The sequence below is a fragment of the Symphalangus syndactylus genome, chromosome 2 (genome assembly GCF_028878055.3).
Source record: "Symphalangus syndactylus isolate Jambi chromosome 2, NHGRI_mSymSyn1-v2.1_pri, whole genome shotgun sequence".
NCBI classification, from domain to species: Eukaryota; Metazoa; Chordata; class Mammalia; order Primates; family Hylobatidae; genus Symphalangus; species Symphalangus syndactylus.
The window spans coordinates 89,640,338-89,661,514 of record NC_072424.2 but is presented as its reverse complement, the minus strand read 5'-3'; the positions used below and the strand labels follow the sequence as shown (position 1 = coordinate 89,661,514).

The 21,177-nt window shown below is 42.7% G+C and overlaps 1 protein-coding gene across 4 annotated transcripts in view; it reads left to right on the top strand.

Moving 5' to 3' along the window:
- FYN (FYN proto-oncogene, Src family tyrosine kinase) overlaps positions 1–21,177 on the top strand; it is a 211,079-nt gene that overhangs the window by 80,923 nt on the left and 108,979 nt on the right. For all 4 annotated transcript variants that reach the window (XM_055261589.1, XM_055261598.2, XM_055261626.1 and 1 more), the window contains one exon: positions 11,473–11,542. The gene's annotated coding sequence lies outside the window, so the exon portion shown is untranslated. The remainder of the gene's footprint in view (positions 1–11,472; positions 11,543–21,177) is intronic.

The following is a 21,177-nucleotide window of genomic DNA, read 5'->3' as shown; positions in this document are numbered from 1 at the left end:
AATATCAAGATGTATTTAGCCCCTCTCTTGTAAGTGGGCTTTTGAGTTATTTCGAGTTTGGGGCTGTTACAAATAGTACTGGTAGGATCATTCTTGTGCATGTCAGTGGGTAAGCATATGTAGCATTTCTGTAGGATAGGCTGTGGATGGCAGGATCTGGGATCACAGGATGTGTGTGTTCAACTGAAACTGCCAGTTATCAGTGGACACTCCCACTAGCAATGTATGAGTTTCAGTTGCACTATATCCTTACCAGCACTTCATGGTTTTAGTCTTTATCATTTTAGCCAGTCCTGTAGGTGTATTGGTAATGTGTTGTGGTTTTAATTTGCCTTTATTTGATGGCTGAATTAGAGCATCTTTTTATATGTTTATTGGCCATTTGGATTTTCTGTTTTGTCCTCTCAAGTATTTGTCTATTTCTTTATTGGACTGTCTGCCTTTTCCTTATTGATTTTTAGAGTTATTTGTTGTATATATGTATTGCAATTATGTTCTCCACTCTGTGGCTTCCCTTTGATTCTGTTGATGTCATTTGATGAAGACATTTTTAATTTTAGTATAGTCCAAATCATATTTTCCTTCATGGTTAACACTTTTTTGTGTTCTCTTTTAAGAAACATCTTTACCTATTACAAGGTATGAAGGTGTTCTCTGTGTTTTCTTCTGAGAGCTTTATTATGTTGCCTTTCACATTTAGTTCTATTCTTCATCCAGAATTAATTTTTGCATGGTTTATGGTGGAAAGTAAGATTCATTTCTTTCGTACGGATACCCATTGTATTCATTTCCTAGGCTGTTATAACAATGTGCCACAAAATGGGTGGCTTAAAACAGCGGAAATGTGTTCTCTCATGATTCTAGAGGCTAGGAGTCCAAAATCAAGGTGTGAGCAGGGTCGTGGTCTGTCTGATGAAGGCTCTAGGGGAGAGTCCTTCCTTGCCTATTCCCAGCTTCTGGTGGTGGCCAGGAATCCTTGGCATTCCTTTGTTGGCAGCTGCATTGCTCTGACCTCTGTCTCTGTGACCACATGGCCGTCTTCCCCACATGTCTCTGTCTAGATTTTTTCTTCCTTTAAAGACAGTCATTGGATTCAGAGTCCATACTAATTCACTGTAACTCATCTTAACTAATCATATCTGCAACAACCCTATTTCCAAATAAGTCAGATGCTGAGGTACTTAGGGGTTAGAACTTCATATCTTTTTGGGGGACACAGTTCAATCTATACTACCCAGTGAACCCAGCATTTATTGCTTTTATTTTTATACATTTATACATACTTTCATACATTTATTACTTCATTGTCACCTTTGCAGAAGTTAGGTGACTGTGTAGCTCTATTTTTGGACATTCTATTTTGTTCTCTTGATCTGTTTGTCTGGCCTTGCACAAGTGCCACACTTTTACTATTACTCTGTAATGAATCTTGGTATCTGGTAGAATAAGTCTTCCAGCCCTATTCCTCTTGTTCAGGATTAACTTGGCTTTTGGCCCTTTGCATTTTCTTATAAACTTTAGAATCTGCTTGTCAATTTCCATCAGAAAAAAAAGACCTAGTTAAAAAAAAAAAAAATTGGCGGTGCAGTTAAGATGCAATTGCGAGGAGAATTGACATATAAAAATATTGGACTTCCAGCCCATGTACATGACCCAACCCTCTATTTAGGTTTTTTGTAATTTCTCTGGATAACGTTTTGTCATTTTCAGCATAAAGTCTTACATATCTTTTGTTGGACTTATTCCTAGGTATTAGGTATTCTTTTGATGGAGACTTGTGTTGATGAAATAAAAAGCCAAGAGAGAGAAGGAAGGCTTCTACCAGGCTTGCTACTTCACATTATTCAGGAATTTTTCCAAGTTTACCAAGCTTTGCAGAACTGAGATTCAGATCAAGATCTCCCTGACTCCAAATCAGAGCTGGGAAAATAAATCAATTATTACTTTAAAATGCAATGTTAGTGAGATAATTCAAAATGTGGGTGGCTCAGGTGGATAAAACAGGTCCTTGGTAGGGAACCCCTGGTAGATGCCCTTGGTCTCCAGTGTTGCAACATTGAGAACGTGCACATAGACTGGAAGAGATGCTGAGAGAAGACTCAGATACTGGATCGGGGTGGGAGACTCGATCTGAGATTTTCAGTGTTCTTAGGACCTTAGAGTTACCCAGAAGTACCAGATAGGCCAGGAAGATGGCCATGGTGGTAGGAGTTTGAGTCCTTTCCCTCTTGAACCAGAGCTGTTCTGTTGCACTTTTATCTAATATTTTGTAGTTGAGCCCTTCAAAATGTACACGTGTGTGTGTGTGTTCAGAACTACCAATAACAAGAAAAGAATTTTTTTTTTGAATAAAATGTTTCCCATTATAATGGATTCTCCAGGTATGTGGTGTGCTAGCTGTATATCTTTTGGCATAATTGTTACACATTTGGCATGGACACACACACACACACACACAGTTCTGATACTAAAGAATAGCTTAAAAACTATCAGACTAGATATTCTTTAATATTCCATTCAGCCCCAAGGTTCTGGCATTCTGATATTGTAGCCAACCTAAACTCAAGGGGCTCTGCACACATCATTATTAACTTTGATCTTGGCAGCATTGTGATACTGTGTGCATTTCATGGGCCCTCCCCAGAGCCACTCCAGAATGTCTACTTGGAGGGACTTGGGAGTAGTAATCTGGTTGGAAGAGAGCTGGACATGTCCAGCAGCTGCGCTTGCATCATAGCAAAGCAGTGTTTCTGTTCAGACTGTGGATTGCAGATCTTAGAAACGGCTTAATTTAAAAGGGCAAGTCGGAAGTAATTCAAGTACACTACAAAACAGAGTTTTTGTTTTATTTTTTTCCTGATACATGTGATGTGATCACCTGACAGGAACTCATTACCAGTAAGAAAAGAAAGACATGATTATTATAACTGTATGCTTCATTCTCATGAGTCTCATAGAAGCAGAATTGTTGTTTTTTCCTCCCGATAGTGAACTGATTATTCCAATGGCATTTGCTTCTTTTATTTATTCCCCCAATAAACTGGGTACCCATGGCCTTAAGGTTGAAATATAGTAATAATAATATGAAATGATATCAGTACTACTGCTGCTACTACTGCTATTGCCTGGGGGTTGGTGGGGATTGGAGATGGGGAGCTAAAGCCCTACCCCCACCCATCCAGTCATCCATTTGCATGACTGCCCACCCGTGTGTGCCAGTGAGCCCCAAATCTTTATCTGTCTAGTCCAGCTTCAGAGCAATGGATGCTGGGACCCCTACACCTGGCCTCTAGGGCAGCTGAGCATGAGCTTATATCGGTGCCTTGCTCAACAGTGAGCCTCTGATTCCCTCTAGATCTGGCAATAGCCGATGAGAAGGGAGCAGCCAGCTTGTGACCTTCCTGCCCCCTCATTCTGTGGTCATTAACTCCTTTCTGCTGGCGAAGCACCTTCCATGCTCATCTCTTTTTCTGTTCATCTCTCCTCCTCCTCCTCTTCTCTCTCTGCTGTTTACTCCCACTCAAGCAAATAATAAAACAACACAACCTTGCTTGAGTCTGCCCTCCTGTTGGAGTGTAGCCAGAAGGACTCTAGCCCCTGCAGGCAGGGGAAGCAGATGGGTCAGTGTTGCCTTCTCAGAGCACCCCTCCCACCTCCCTCCCACCCACTATATCCAGTGAAAGGGAAGGCCACAGTCAGTCAAAAATAAGCTCAGTTTCCTAGGAAACCCTGTATTTTCTAGTTCCCATCCTCCTCCCTGGCAATTGGGCTTTGTTTGTGTGCTTCCTTGTTTAATGGTTTATTTCACCATTTGGAACTCTTTAATTTTTCAGACAATCAAGTTTGGGCTTGCAGAGAATATTGCAGCATGGCAGGTTGTAGGACTATACTGTATTTTAAATTGACGGTTATTTTTGCGCACAAGCTTCCCAGCTTGTGCCTCATGGTGCACAGGATAGCCATGGGCACAGAGAGCTTTGGAGGGGAGGGGAATTTATGCTCCCTGTCTCCCCTCACCCCCATTCTTTGCTTTTGAAAATGAGATTCAACAAAGACTCACACAGTAGTTCCTTAGCAAGTGGGCCCTGCAAGTGTGTGTTAGCTGTATCATCAGTCTACACACGGTAGAGGAAGAATTGGAATCTCAGCTACAAAATGTATGTAATTTGGTCACAGAGGTGAATGAAAAGGGATGAAGCCCTTTGAATGCAACAGAATGACTAGAACTGTCTCCTCTGAGCAAGGCATTGGGTCAGACAAGGTGCCAATGATTCGACGATACATTTAGCCTGCGTTTTTGCCCTCAAGGACCTGACCATTTTCCTTGCAGCAGATAGCGTGAAAAGTTGTACAGTAGAGGTATATAGAGAGTAAGACTAATTCTAGTGGAAGAAACTGGGCAAGAACTTCAGGGAGGGATTTATATGAGAGTTGGCTTGAGGGACAGATTGGTTCTGCATTCTTGCAGGTGGAGGTGAGGGCACAATAAGAGAGGAAATAGGACAGGTGAAGGCTCAGAGGAGGGACAAGTGAAAACAGCAAGTGCTCTGAGAAGGCAAGGCATGAGGGAGGAGGAAAAAATGAAAGATACTGCCGATGTGGTGAGTTTGGAATGATGGTGGATGGCTTTGAGTGCAAAGCTGAAAAGTTTGTGGAAGTCATTGGTCTTTCTAGCAGTGTCACCAAGCCCTGAGTTTCCTGGGAGCTGGCTCAGGTACTGCAGGGGAAGAGGTGTGGTGTGCCAGCTGCTCCCCCAGTTCTAGAGGAGAGAGCAGCTCCTCTCATCTTCATTTTGTATACAAGGATATTGTCTGTGTTTTGAGGAGGGTTCCACTTTAAGAAAAACTAAAACCCATTGGCATATGCATGAGACCCATTAATTTATTCAGTCACTCAACAAATATTAAATGCCTACTACATACCAGGCCCTGTACAAGGTTGTACTGAAAGACCATTGAAGATTTTTGAACTGGTCAGTTGCCTGGTAGCAGGGATACTGGGTCTTGAGTTAAAATCCTGTCTTTGCCTGGAGGCATCATGCTACCTGACTTCAAACTATACTACAAGGCTAAGTAACCAAAACAGCATGGTACTGGTACCAAAACAGAGATATAGACCAATGGAACAGAACAGAGCCCTCAGAAATAATACCACACATCTACAACCATCTGATCTTTGACAAACCTGACAAAAACAAGAAATGGGGAAAGGATTCCCTATTTAATAAATGGTGCTGGGAAAACTGGTTAGCCCTATGTAGAAAGTTGAAACTGGATCCTTTCCTAACACCTTACAGAAAAATTAATTCAAGACGGATTAAAGACTTAAATGTTAGACCTAAAACCATAAAAACCCTAGAATAAAACCTAGGCAATACCATTCAGGACATAGGCATGGGCAAGGACTTCATGACTAAAACACCAAAAGCAATGGCAACAAAAGCCAAAATTGACAAATGGGATCTAATTAAACTAAAGAGCTTCTGCACAGCAAAAGAAACTACCATCAGAGTGAACAGGCAACCTACAGAATGGGAGAAAATGTTTGCAATCTACTCATCTGACAAAGGGCTAATATCCAGATCTACAAAGAACTTAAACAAATTTACAAGAAAAAATCAAGCAACCCCATCAACAAGTGGGCGAAGGATATCAACAGACACTTCTCAAAAGAAGACATTTCTGCAGCCAACAGACACATGAAAAAATGCTCATCATCATTGGCCATCAGAGAAATGCAAATCAAAACCACAATGAGATACCATCTCACACCAGTTAGAATGGCGATCATTAAAAAGTCAGGAAAAAACAGGTACTGGAGAGGATGTGGAGAAATAGGAACACTTTTACACTATTGATGGGACTGTAAACTAGTTCAACCATTGTAGAAGACAGTGTGGCGATTCCTCAAGGATCTAGAACTAGAAATACCATTTGACCCAGCAATCCCATTACTGGGTATATACCCAAAGGATTATAAATCATGCTACTATAAAGACACATGCACACATATTGTGGCACTATTCACAATAGCAAAGACTTAGAACCAACCCAAATGTCCATCAATGATAGACTGGATTAAGAAAATGTGGCACATACACACCATGGAATACTATGCAGCCATAAAAAAGGATGAGTTCATGTCCTTTGTAGGGACATGGATGAAGCTGGAAACCATCATTCTCAGCAAACTAATCACAAGGACAAAAAAACCAAACACCACATGTTCTCACTCATAGGTGGGAATTGAACAATGAGAAAACTTGGACACAGGAAGGGGAACATCACACACCGGGGCCTGTCATGGGGTCGGGGGGAGTGGGGAGGGATAGCATTAGGAGATATACCTAATGTAAATGACGAGTTAATGGGTGCAGCACACCAACATGGCATATGTGTACATATGTAACAAACCTGCACATTGTGTACATGTACCCTAGAACTTAAAGTATAATAATAAAAAAAAGAAAAATCCTGGCTTTGCCACCCACTAATAAGAACTTGGGCAAGTCTGTTGGCCTCGATGGACCCGTTTTCTCCCTATAAAGCATAGGACTGGGCTGCTAAATCCTTCCCAGCTGAGACAGTCTGGGAGTGACGTGAGAAGTGCTGTAACCAGAGTTTGTGTGTGTTGGGAATGGGGGAAAAGAGAGGCCAGAGTCAGAGAGAGGTGGTGATGGCAAGAACTTCTGTGAGTCTGAGTGAAGCCTTTCATTTATTCATTCAACAAACATTTCATATTCAGTGCCAGCCACTGTGCTAAGCACTGGGAAAATAACAGTAACCAAAACAAAATCCGTGCCCTCAAGGCACTATCTGTGTAGGGGATGGCAGAGGAACTGGGAACATGGGAGATAGATCTAGAGATATAGTGTGAAACTTATCCCATGGGATGACAGTTGGGACAGTGGAAGTGTATGTACCAGGAAAGAGATAGCAAAACAGTATTGAGAGGGAACGAGTTCTGAGGAGACAGAACCTGGGAACATCCTGTGGAGAACCAATCAGTGTTCCACTCCTTGACAGAAAGCACGTTTCTTCATCAAGTCAATACAACAAACCTAACCCCAGAAATATGCTCTTGTGTCTTAGAAGTTAGGACACACCAAAGAGATAATGTCCATTTAGACATCCATTTCTCCTTGACTCTATCACTTCTATGTGTGAAGCAGAATTAGACTAAAGCCACATATGATTTTGTATAATAGCGGGTCTATTTGGTTTCCTCAGAAAGATCTTTAATAAGTACCAATGATACGTATAAAATACGTATGGGTGGCTTCCCAAGTGAACTGCCAGTCCCTCAAATCTTTTCCCAGACCAGCTGGCTCTTTTATTTTTTTTCCTTTTCCCCAAGTAATTGGAGCAGATCCAGACACAGATTTGGAGAGCCTCAAGCTTTTCCTTTTTTACCCTTCAGTAATTACATGTCACAGGTTGTCTTCCCTGTTAGAGTCTGAAGCTGAGCAATTAGTCTCCCATTGTCTTTGCAGGAAATGACATATCAGTGTGGCTTCTGGGGAAGGCAACTGTTGACCATCCTGGTTAAAATAATTTGGAAAGTGTTCAGCATTTCCTCCAGTTGATCATTTAGACTGGCTGATTTAGAAAGCTTTTGGAAATGTGCAAATGTACCATGGTTATCAGGACTGGAAATACTGTGGGGTCAGTTCCCTGAGCAAAACGAGTTTCTCAACTATAGCTTTGATCTCTGGACCTACTGCCTTGTCCCACATGTGACTGAGCCCAGGGCCTTGGCATTCTGTTCTTTTTATAATGCTTTGTTGGAGACTGATTAGTCAGGGTGTTTTCCAGCTGCAGGTAATTGAAAACCCAAGTCAAGGAGTCCTAAACAGGAAGACATTTATTGGAAATCCAGAGATGCCACAGACTTCAATGCCAACCTAATGCAGTAACCTACACTCTGCTTCCCTGTGTTTGTTCTGTCTCTGGACCAGCTTTATCCTTACACTGAAACAAAATAGCTGTGGAAGTTCTAGGTGTCGCATTCCACACTACATTCAGAAGGAGGGAGCTTCTCCCAAAGGAGTGAGTAGAAGCTCCCAGAAAAACATTCTTCACATCTCATTGGCTTAAATTGGGCCACATGCTTATTCTTAAACCAATCACTGGCAGCAGGAATGGGTATCTCTTGGATCAATGCTTCTCAAACTTCAGTGTGCACACAGATCACCTGGGGAAACTTTCAAAATCAATTCTGATTCAGTTGGCTTGGGTGAGGCTTCAGCTGACAGCTCTCACAAGCTCCCGGGTGATGCGAATGTTGCAGGTCAGCACACTGCAAAACCTTGGACTGTCCCGCCCCCACTCCCAGCTGGGGTTGCTGCCATGTGCCCATGGGCACTGTGGGTGCAGAAATATGGGGACTCTGTTGGGAAGAAGAAAGAGAGAATGACCACATGCAGATGAGAACTATATTAGAGATGCTTGTTTTCAGTGTGTAATTAGCATTTTAACTTTATACCGGGAGTCACACAATAGTCTGTGATATGTATTAAAAGCAGAGTTGTTACATGGCAGCACTTACAAAAATTTCATTCATTTATGGTGATGCAGGCGTTGCAGCTCTTGAAACAGAAGATAAAACAGTCATGCCACCCATTTTGTTATCATTCAGCTATTTTTATTGGTAATGAATACCATATATCTGGTGTGTCTCAAAAAGAACAAATTCAAACGAAATGGATTGAAATAGCCTTAAGTATAAAAAGAGTGTGCCAAATCCAGCCTTTGTTCTGTGAGTGGAAATCTCATCAGTCATGGTTATTGGGGAGGGAGAGTACACCCCCACTTGTCCTAAGAGTCACTTGTCATGATATTGGGTATGAAAAATGCTGCCAATGGTGAATTTCTGCCAAAGCAAATGGTCACAATGCCCTTATAAGTGGTTTTCAGTGGAGAAAGTCATTATGCTCTATTCGTTTGAAAAGGAAGAACTGTTCTGTTATTTTGTTGTGCTTGACAAAAGATACACAGGATTCCTGAGCTGCAGCTGTTTAGGAAAATGGCTGATAAGATGGACCAGTGTCCACGCTGAGGCTGGACAATCACAGGCTCAGCGGGCTTAGCATGAAATATGTGGACAGGCACTGAGTAGACCTTCCCGAGATGGTCATTGTGGTAGTTGCTGTCCTGGACCTCATGTGCAAAGACAACATCACCCAGGAGGGGACATGGAATTTCACTGCTTGGTCTATTTGTCCCACCTGCCTCAAAACCACCGGTTCACATCTGTGAGACTGATGGGAAGCTGGAGCCTGGTGTGGTCTCTTGTAGAGGCCAGAGCAACTGTACCTGGCCTCACCAGCATGAATCACCAAAGTGCCCATACTTAGGAAATCACCAGTTCTGTCTTGTCTATTCAAAGGAGCTGAAAGGTTGAGAGAGTATCTGCTACTCTGGGCTAGCTGGGGAAAGCTAGTAGACTTGAAGCCCCAGGAAGGCAGGCATTATGCTTGTGTCACCCAGGCGCCCTGTATATTGACAGAATGATTGAACAGCTAGTCTGTTCCCAGGTGATCTGTCAGTCAACAGCATGGACTAATCGCTCACTCTCAGAAGTATTAAACAAGACAACATTGTGTTGCCTAACTTCAGTAATTTATAGTCTAAATATAGAATGCTTAGGTGTCCCATCTACATGTTTAGGACCTCATAGGCTGCGAAGGAGCAATGAGATAATATTGATGATTACCTGAGCTCACGTAGGACAAGCAGATTGCACCATTACCCATGGATGGACTCAACAGTCCTGATGAGCGCCTCTCTGCTGTGCTGTGATAAGGCAAGGCATTATTAACTGTGGAAGGAGTTTTAAAACAGGGAAAAAGGTAGGACCTTCCCTGACTTTAAAAGTAGTACATGTATTTAAAGTACCTATATCAAATAAAGTACTTTTAAAAAGAGAAAAATAAAGAGGCATAAGATAATACTGCTTTGGGAAAATCAAGGTAGAAAAGTCAATGAGAATGAAGCTAGGCCTGAAAGCTGGGTCCATGCATGTAATTCCGGGGGCCGATGAAGTTGGATGGGGAAAAACATGATCTCATCCATTGTCTCTAACCCTTATCTGAAATCGTACATTTCCTAATATTATGAAAGTAGCATTAGCTATTTGTCCTTAATAGAAATTATGAATATTTTCATACTATATTACAGTTGCAGATATTCTGAAGTATCATTTATGCCTAATAGTACTTCAAAATTACAGTATATTAGACTTGTTGGAAATTATTTAAGTATTGAAAGATGTTCATAACAATTTTGTCAAATATTTGGATAACTGTGTAAGAGTATACTCTGACTCCTGTGCATTTCATGTATTAGTTTCAAGCGTTTGTAAACATCATTCTGAGAAAGATGTTTTTAGACTGCCATAGCACAAAAGGTAAAGATCCCCTGCCTTTGACAATGGCCAGGCCTCCTACCAGAGAAGGGATGGCCTGCCTAGAGGCTCAGAGGCAGGACAGGCCTCTGGGCGCTACAGCATTCGATAGGATAATGTCAAAAAGCTGGGGTGGGCTTGAGTGCCAGGCTAACATGACTCCACAGGTAAATTCGCAGGTCATAGGAGGTGGTGGAAGGTGCATCCATTGAGGAAGGACATGCTGTGTAGGTTGTGTTTAGAAAGGATTCCTTGTGCAGCCATGAGAGTTGGATGGGAAGGAAAGAAACTGGAGGCCAAGAGACCAGTGTATGCCAGGCATGATGCTGACCAGATGGAGTGTAACGATGAGAATAAAGAGAAGCAATGTGTTCCCAGCACCACTGTGGAATTCTTGCGGGGCTGGACTGGGCCAGGGTTTGCAGTGGAGGTGAAGAAGCCCATGTTAGTTTACAGGCCTGAGGGACTGGGAGAATGGTGATAACAGCTCAGGCTTACTGAGTGTTTACTGTGTGCCAAAGGCTGTTATAAGCCCTTCTATGTCATGTGTATATGTTCTTTAGTTGATATCATTTAATCCTCATAGCAGCCCTATGAGTCAGTACAGTAATCCCTATTTTACACATAATAAAGCCTAGAAAAGAAAGGTTAGGAAAAACTGTCCAGGGTCTCACAGCTAGCTGGCAAGAAGGGAGGATATTACTGGAAAAAAAGAAAAGAGGAATGGATTTGGGGGAATATGTTACGAGTTCAACTGTAGATATTTTTCCATTGTTCTCTTGTCTTCAAATATTTCAAAGGGCTAAACATTCAGATATTTATAAGCATAGTTTCGGGTATATTTCATTGTCCAGTTTTAAAATTTTTTATTAGTGAATACTGAGATAATTTGTAAATTGGTTTCATCTTCCTGGGAAAAACAGAGGAAACTGGTAGGTGGGATTTAGTACATTGATGGGTGCTCAAAGCAGAGGAAGAGGTTGCAGTTTACAGAGAGAAACATAATATGTATTCAATTATTTCTGTTTAATGATGTGTTTTTTCTTTTGTTGTGGTATTGTTTTTCAGGACCAGTCCTGCCGCTGTTGTAGAAGACATGTGGTGTATATAAAGTTTGTGATCGTTGGCGGAAATTTTGGTAAGTGTTGCTGCATTTACTTCTAATGCCTTTTGCTGTAAAATGGTGCTCACGAAGGGAAGCTGTTGCCTTGTTCTGTGCATCTTTTACTTCTGCACTAAAGTCAGGCAGAATGGAGTTCTATAATTAAATGTGACATTGAATTGATGTTTTCTGACAGTGTGATACGTTTTCTTGTTATTGCTGATAGTATTAAGCAATATGGGGTTTTCTAAAACATAGTAAGTCTATATTTAGAAAAGTTTCTGGATGCCGGTTAAAGAATACCTTTGACAGTTTATGTGCTAAGCCAGCCATATAATATAAGAGTAATAAACTTGCAGACCCAAAGAATAAAATAAGGTCTCCAAAGCAGAGAGATCCGTGTGACCCATATATTAAAAGAAAGAGAAGCAGGCAACTTAGGAAATGGAAAATTAAAGGACGCTACAAGTCTAGCTTGCCTGGGAACCAGCCCACAGACCAGCATAACAGTGGTCTTGGGAGACCAAGAACATTCAATTCAGCAACCATCCAGTCCTTGCTAGCAGGGAAAGAGGACAGTCTTTGGGATCAGGAGAGCCGGGTTAAAATGTAAGTTCTATATCTACTGGTTGTTAGATAACCTCTCTGAGCCTGTTTCTTCTTCTGTAAAATGAGGCTTATCATGTTATCTACCTCATAGGGTTGTGAGAATAAAATGAGGTAGGTAGTGCTGGAGCATAGTAAGTGTTCAATAAAGCCAGTCATTCTTAGGAACAAAGCAGCCTTGTTTGGAGACTGGACATTTCCCATTGAAGTCAAGCTACCAAGAGGCATATTTATCTTCCAGCAGGAAGGCTACTGGGGATGGGCTGGTTATATCCATTTGATGTTGCTAGAGCATCCCAGCTACTCACCACAACCCCTCCCCCAACATTCACTTCATAAGAACCTGTGGGAATCCCTGCAACATTTACCACCTTCTCCAACCCTGGTGACCCATTCTTATACAAGCTTGGCTAATTCCCTTCTTGCCATCTTCACAACCAGTGAGGTCACCTTGTTTGAGCTCTGTTCATTTTTGGAGTTAATGTCATTTTGAATCACATTTATGAGGAAAGAAGGGTGGGGGTAGATGATACCATTGGTTGGACCTCAGTTGCCATGTTTAAGCTTTCATTTCCAAACCTTTCTTTTGATTTTACGTTTTTGTCTATGCTTATTACATAGCCTTCACAGGGATCCAATTGCTGGGCTGAAATTTTTGAGCTTTGACCGAAAGATTTTGGCTTTTGGGTGGGGCCTTTAACTGTGGTTGGGAGACTCAGCCATGGCATTGCAGATGGGCCAGTGTTTAAGGTCAGATGTCTGTAGGTGACTGTGCTGCCATTTCATAGAATCAAAGAGAGGGACATGGCTTCAAGGGTTGTCTGGCCCAATCCCCTGCTAGCAAAAAAAAAAAAATGTTTTCTACTGATCCCTGACAAGGGAATTCAAATTCTTCCAGAGATGAGGAGCTTGCTGTTGCACAGGGTACCTAGGTTCAATTAAAAGGACAGTTAGGGCGTCCTACAGGGAGTCCCTTGCGGGGAGGGGGGATATTGTTCTGTATCTTAGTTCTGGTGGTATTTATGCAGTTGTATGCTTTGATGAAAACTCACAGAACTGTATACTAGAAAGGGTGAGTTCTCTTGAATGTTAATTAGACCTGAATTTTTAAAATGGAAAAAAAACCCAGCATTTAAAAATTGAACAATTAGCCCAACTTGTTAAAAAGAAAGTGAGGAGGCCGGGTGCGGTGGCTCACGCCTGTAATCCCAGCACTTTGGGAGGCTGAGGCGGGCAGATCACAAGGTCAGGAGATCGAGACCATCCTGGCCAACATGATAAAACCCCATCTCTACTAAAAATAGGAATCCAAGAGGCAGAGGTTGCAGTAAGCCGAGACTACGCCACTTCACTCCAGCCTGGGTGACACAGCGAGACTCCATCTAAAAAAAAAAGAAAAAAGAAAAGAAGAAAGTGAGGAATGCAAAGGAGAGAGGGAGGAGGGAGGAAAGAAAAGCAATCCAGTCCTTATATTGAACTATTAATACAGTATATGTGCTCCATGGGACAGGGACTTGGTCTTGTTCCTCCCTGGAGTCTTGGTGCGCCTGGCACATAGAAGGCATAAATGTGTTAAGTATTTATTGAATCACCTATTGCTCTTAGTCACCTTCGAAGTAAGTCCACTCACTTTCTAACACTCCAGCTCACCAAATATTTGAAGACACTGTCCTTCCTCATTCATCTTCTCTTCTGTGGGTGAACTTACCATCTCCCGGGCCTGGCTTCTTTGTCCACTGATGCTATTTTCATACCCCTCCCCATCTGGCAGAGCTCCTTGAGGAGGCCTCTGCTTCCCCACACCTCTCCTGTGCACCTAGGCCAGCATTAGACACGCTGCCCCACAGGTCTGGCCCAGGAGGAGCACAGAGAGTGCATTGCTTCTGTGGATGCTGTTGATAGACACCTAATCCTCTTCCTTCACAATCAGTATGAAGTGTCTGGTCATGGATCATAAAGGATTTATTTAGTGCCGTCTTCTAAGAAAGGAGCTCCTAAAAGTAGGGAGGGTGGCAGTGCAAGAAAGAACCCAGGTGCCGCTCATCCTCTTACAGGCCTTGTCTGAAATGAAGCCAGGTCCTGGCACCCTCAGTCTGAGGTAGCATGGTGCTGTTGATGGATCTTTAGAGGCAGTACTGTGTCACAGATTCCGATTCCTCATTACAAGTCATAGGAAGTTTGAAATTCTTCAAACTAAACTTGTGGGTGCCTTGAAAAGCCTAGGTTTCTTTTTTCTGGCCATGCCAAGGAGTGATATATAAACACATAAATACATAGAGCAGTGGTTTTCAACTGGGGTTAGTTTTGCCCTCCCAGAGGACGTTTGGTAATATCTGAAGCCATTTTGCGTTGTCACAGTTAGGGGAGGGAGGAGGGTGTGTGCTAGTGGCATCTAGTGGGTGGAAGCCAGGGATGCTGCCAAATGTCTTAAAATATATCTTATAGATCAGTAATGCACACTTGTGCACACATGCAGAACAATCGGGCCCGAAATCTCAGTAATGCCAAGCTGAGAAACTCTGAGATTATAAGTAATTTTAAAAGTGTAAATGTTTAAAGTACTTATTATTTTGAAGGTTTAAAAATTGAAATATCTTAGCATTTGATTATATGTAAATATACAGCTAAAAAACTTAAATTCGTTCAGAAAGTCATTGGAGTAGAAAGGCTGCTAAGAGGCTATCCCTTCTGTTACCCCTGACTCCAAGCAAAAAATGACCCAAATGAATTCAGACAGACAGATGGGCCTCTGACAGCTTATACAGAATGACGGTCAACTAAAGATAAAAACAAGACTCACACAACACGATCCCAGCATTTACACAAAAGGGATTGTCTCGTATTTTAAATTTCAACCCCAGCTTCTTCAGATGTGTTAGTCATTCGATGACCTCTAAGATTAAACGGTATTTCAGTCTGGGCTAGTCCTTCTTTTTGAATTAAGGCGGTTCTGGTGTGATGAAAATGTGCTTAGGGAGGAGAGCGATCTCATTACAGATGATTGAGATTGAGTATTTTGGTACACAGAGCTGTTTATTTGCATCAGTTTGCTAGTGACACCACAATCTGGTTTAAATGTGAGTCGCTGAGAGCTTTTGTAGCCCAATATGGCTACATTTGCTGAAGCAGGGAGATTAAAGCAACATATGTCAATTTATGATATAGGACAACCCACTGCAAAAGACTTTACCTAATTATAGGGCCTATTTTGGGAGGGCAATGGTGCTTTTTGTGAAGTATATTTTGGGATGCGCTCACCCGGCTTCTAGGCCAGTAATATCTTCCCAGAAAGGGTGTGGTGTGTGCTTGTGGACATAAATATTTTCTTACCAAAAGCTGTGGTGTAATATTCTTTCAACTTTACTACCCTTCAGTTTTCTTTTTCTGATAGTCTTTCCTTTTGCAAGAATGCTATGAAAATGTATTCTGGAAAGCCAGAGAAGAGGAAGATAAAAGATCTCATTTCAGATGGCCAAGTCCAGAGATAGAGATTTTATCAGTCTACTGTTTTTAAGATGAATGGGATTTGGAGGCATTCAGGAACTCTGACTAATAAACAGAGTTGAGGGAGGTGATAAAAACACCGTGTTGGCACAAGATATTTTTATGTAAGTATCTGTGGGAAAACTATCCATTTGCTACCCTGTGTGTCCCAGCCAGCACTGCCCCTGCTCCACTCCAACTTCTGGGTGATCCTCAGGGGCCATTTCCATGCCTTTGCTGTTGGCTTGTGACCCAGGGTAGGTATCTGCTTTTACTTTTGTTCTTTAAGACTGTGCCTTTCACCTGCTCTACCTCCTCCATCCCAGCCTTTAACTTCTCTGTTAAATACCTGAGACTTTTGGCCTTCAAGGAGAAGTCAGAACTTTCTGTCCGGTCTGCAAAATAAAATTAGTGTCTTATTTACACAATGTGTGTACAAGGGGAGGAGAAGCTGAGATGAAGAGTGAAAATGGACAGTTTTGTAACCCCAAATCCAACCAGACCTAGGGGCTGGAGAAACGGTTTTACCTAAATTCGAGTCATGAAGGCCATAACACGAGAGCAAGCATGTCCCATGGGGAGAGTTAAAGGCGGAGGCCCCCACCAGAGAGCCCTCTAGAGAGGTGTCCCTGAGTCTCCCTGAGCAGCCTGTGGGCCCTGCCTCAGAACTGGCCTAAGAGCTCATTAAACACACAGATCCTGGCCCACCCCAGACTGGTAGAATCAGACAGAATCCCTGTGGTGGGTGTGTGACTTTATTCTTAACAGCCTCTCCAGGCGGTGCTTATGCACATGAAATTGTGAGAATCCCTATTCCAGTTTCCATTCTCAGCTTTTCTTCAGGGCTTACAGTTCCATTTGAGGTTGTATGCAGCAGTCTGGCCCCGCCTTTAAGACTGATTCCCTTCCATAAGCATCACTTATGTATTTAAACAACAGATCCCTAAGGCACATCATTTTGAAAATCAGCCCTGTGCATAGGAGGGTAGGGTGTCAACTTCTGTGTTACTGTGTAATCTTGGTTCCTAAAGTAATTTCCACAATCATTGTATCACTTGCTCACTAAGAGAAGTATCATTTTTGTTCCAGGTTAGTTCTGGCAACATTCTAAACCAGATTCCTTGAAGCTGCTTTGCGGGAGGCCATCCTGCTCCTCTGCTACAATCTCTCAAGTATTTGCCATCTGCTTTCACTCTAAAATTCACACTATGCTGTAGTTTTTATCTGTAGCAACACTTATAAACCAAAAATTCCCACTTATTAAGGGGAAACATTTTCAGAACATGTAGCTGTCCCATATTCTAGTGCATGACTAGAGAGATAAGACTGTAATAGTTCCCACCTGGGATCCAGGTGGTTGGTCCCACCCCACAGCCTTTCCGCTGATGGCAGGCTGCCTATGCAGATGCGTATTAGGTTATCGTAGGCATAGTTCATTTAAGTTTGTAAACAGCTAGCTGGGTGCAGTGGCGCATACTTGTAATCCCAGCACTTTGGGAGGCTGAGGCAGGTGGATCACTTGAGGTCAGGAGTTTGAGACCAGCCTGGCCAACATGGTGAAACCCCATCTCTACTAAACATACAAAAGTTAGCCGGATGTGGTGGCACACACCTATAATTCCAGCTACTCAGGAGGCTGAGGCAGGAGAGTCACTTGAACCTGGGAGGTGGAGGTTGCAGTGAGGTGAGATCACGCCACTGCACTCCAGCCTGGGTGACAGAGTGAGACTACATCTCAAAAATTAAGGGGACTCCATCTCCTTAATAAGTGGGGGTGGGGGGGGTGGGGGGGGAAAGCTGCAGCACATTTGATCTTACCAAACCACTAACTAGGCAGTGCAATCAATGTTACCTCCAGTTGGAGGCTCAGAGAATTTAGCTGATGTCTAAGGCAGGAGGCATTTGGGAGTGTGTGTGGGGGATGGGGAGAGGTTTGTTGTTGTCCTCACAAAGACTGGGAGGTGCCATTGGCACATGATGCAAGAGAAAGTGGGGCAGGGATGGTAAATGTCCTGCAGTGCCTCGAACAGTCCTGCCCAGTGAAGAGCTGTCCCTAACACAGTGTTCATAGCACCCCTATGGAGAAACACTGTTCTGAGGTTGTACTAGAATGCAGTAGAGCCAGGTGCACACCTGCACTATCTGAATCCAGATCCTTTATAGCCCTCTCTGTGTTAAAGGCATCACAGAATTAATTTCCACTTCATTGGGAGCTCTCACTCCCTGAAAGTTGAATCCAGAGTGGCTATTCTGCAGGTCATGCGATTGCTGCCCCAGGCATCAGAACTCAGGCATGGCACACTTCATATGGAAATAGACTCTCTAAAACCCCAGTGGCCTGGCTGGCCAGCATGTTGTATTGTACCTGTCCTATGTCTATCAGTGTCCAGTGCAGGTGTGAGAGAGAGTACTGTCTTTGGAAAGGATGAGAGCCCAGTAGGATGCTCTGCCCACAGCCTCACATCCACCTGACATAAAAACCATCCTGACAGCAAATTAGGTGTTGATTTCAGAAGTTTTTGATTTGTTATCTTAAACGTCATACCTATCTGGTGAACCCTTACAGGAGCTGTTGGAGTTTTGTTTAAAGTTTAGTTTTGATGTCAGCCAGCAAGGGAGCTGAGACAGTGGCTACATCAGTTTGATGAGCACACAGTGAAATTTATTAAATTGGTAAAAAGAAAACCATATTGAATGAAAAGGAACCCAGGGCAACTGACCTGAATATAGTTTCTGAAGGGATTCTAAAAGAGGGAGAGAAGGAGTAGTGATATTATCTCATCTTTTTTTCCTTTCCTGTTTTGTATTTCTCCTTCTCCCTCTCGTTTTCCCTCTTCCCCTCTCCCTCTCCCTCTCCCTCTCTCTCTCTCTCTCTCTCTCCCCCTCTCTCCCTCCCCCTCTCCCTCTCCCTCTCTCTCTCTCTCTCTCTCCCCCTCTCTCCCTCCCCCTGTCTCCCTTTCCCTTTCCCTCCCCCTCCTCTTCCCCTCCCCCTCCTCTTCCCCTCCCCCTCCTCTTCCCCCTCCCCTTCCCCCTCCCCCTCCCCCTCCCCCTCTGCCTCTTGCTCTCCCTCTCCTTTTCCCTCTCCCCCCTCCCCCTCTCCCTCCCCCGCTCTCCCTCTCCTTTTCCCTCTCCCCCTCTCTCCCTTTCCCTCTCTCCCTTTTCCTCTCCCTCTCCCGCTCAGTCTCCCCCTCTCCCTCTGTCCCTCCACCTCCCCCTCTCCCTCCTCCTGTGCCTCTCCCTCTCCCTTTGCCTCTCCCTCCCCGTCGCCCCCCTCTTTCCCTCTCTCCCTCTCCTTCTCTCCCAGTTTCTTTCCCAACTTTTTATTTTGGAAAATTTCAAACTTGCTGGTTGGGAGAATTATAAAACAAATTTCAAACTTGCTGGTTGGGAGAATTGTAAAACAAACACTTTATGTCCTCTACCTAAATTCACCATTTGTTCTACATTTGCAACATTTGCTTTATTCCCTCTTCTAATTATATATATAAATTATACATATTACATAAAATTTTGCTGGACCATTTAAAAGTACCAAACATCTTGATACTTCGCCTCTAAATATTTCACCACCCATCCGCTAAGAATAAGGACATTCTTTTATATAACCATACTCTAGTACTATTTCCCATCTTAAAAATTTAATAATAATTTTATATTATCTAATATTCAATTCATATTCAAATTTCAACAATATAGTCCCAAACAATATTTTATAACTTACCTCCCCACCCCCACCCCAAAATCTGTAACCAATCAAATACACTTGATGAATTTGGTTGATAACTTTTCCTTCATTCATCATATAACTTTAAACAATGACTTTTTGAAAAGTTCAAGTTCATTGTGTTATAGAGTGCCTTACACTCTGGGCTTGTCTGCTTCTTCACAGCATTGTTTAGCGTGCTCTTCTCTTCCTAAAATTGGTTAGATCTAGAGGCTTGTTATTAAGTGGAGGTTAAACATCTTTTGCCAAGAATACTTTATAAGTGATGTCATGCACCTGATGTTACATCACATCAGGGAGCAGAAGTCACCTTGTTCCACCATCCTCAGTGCTAGGTTTCATCTCTTGGGTAAGATGGTAACCAGACCTAACCAATGTCAAGGTGCACCTTGAGTTAATAAATCATCTGTTGTCTGATACATGGGTCATTTGTGAACATCCTGCTCCAGCCTTCATTTCATCCAGTGACTTGAGTAACCATGGATAATCCTCACCTGATTCAGTTATTACTTTGGAATATTGTCTGATATTTTTTACTCTTTCCTCTTTCTCTTCCTGAATTATTTGTAGTGTATGACGTAGGCCTTCATATTTTTGCAGTGATGGTTTTCTAGCCATTTCCTTGGTGGTCACCTGGATTTTGCTGTGATTAGGCTAAACATTTTTTTTTCTTGCCTTTGGGATAAGAAGGAATAACTTTAGCAAAGCATTTATTACATGCTGGGTACCACACAGGCTCCTCATGTGTAGAACATTTTTCACTTTCTTCCCACATTACAGCTTAGACTAGTGAAGTGACTTGCCCAAGGTCACCCAGACTCTATGGGAGAGTAAGATCAAGCCATATCTATCAGGTTTAGAGCTAGGATTTTTCAACAATTCCATGTTCCCTCTCATCCCTTCTGGCCGTGCCCCCCACCCCGTCCCCTCTACTACAGTTCTTGCCTCAGGCCGCAAGTGCCTGCCTGACTGAGTAGGTCCCTGAACAAGGAAAGTCAGCCAGGAGACTGCAGCTGGAGAAGCACAAGCTATGCACATCTAAAGGGCAGATGCTGCTGGACCTCAGACGAGCTGTGCCCGACCGGAAACCGGGATCTTTATGTTAACCATTCCGACTTTTCAATGGCGGTGACTAATTCAGATACATGGAACTCATCAGCCCAGTTGCCAGTTTTCAGCACCAGCACTACTGCTGACTGAGGCAGCCTTGGGTAGGCCAAGGCTTTGTTTATAAATGGAATTTCATTGTCATTTGTTTGTATGTTTGTTTTTAACATCCTCTTTTACACAGAAATTAATATGCTTGGGAAGTGATAGTGTTTTGATTTGGGGTATGTTTGATTTTTTGAAGAGGGGGAACGTTGGGTTTCATAGAAGTGTTATTTAACTGGATTACTTAATAGGCCAAGGTGTTATTATAAAATCTTGGATTTTTTAGTTGGTAGGTTAACATTACAGTAGTAGGTATTTCGTATGTAAGTTTAAAAGAAAGCAAGTACATATCCTATTGCATATCATCTGTAGGATTTTGCTTTTTTGAATTTTTCTGACTCCTTAAAAGGGTGTGATATCTATTGTTCCCATCTTGCACTCTTTGTTCTTTGTGTCTTTAACTGTGTTAACATGTCACAGGAACTCTGTAAGCTCAGTCCCTGAGAGGGACTGAAGCAGAACTAACAGATAAATAGCAGTGCCTCTCCAGATGGGTCCTGGCGGAGGATAAAGATCTCTGTTGGTCATTCTACTTGTTTTTACCAGAATTATTCTTGAGTTTGGAATGACCGGGAATAGTGCAGGTAGAGAGCTTCTCTAGACTTACTTCATCGTGCAAGAATTTGGTCCTGCCTCTCATTTTACA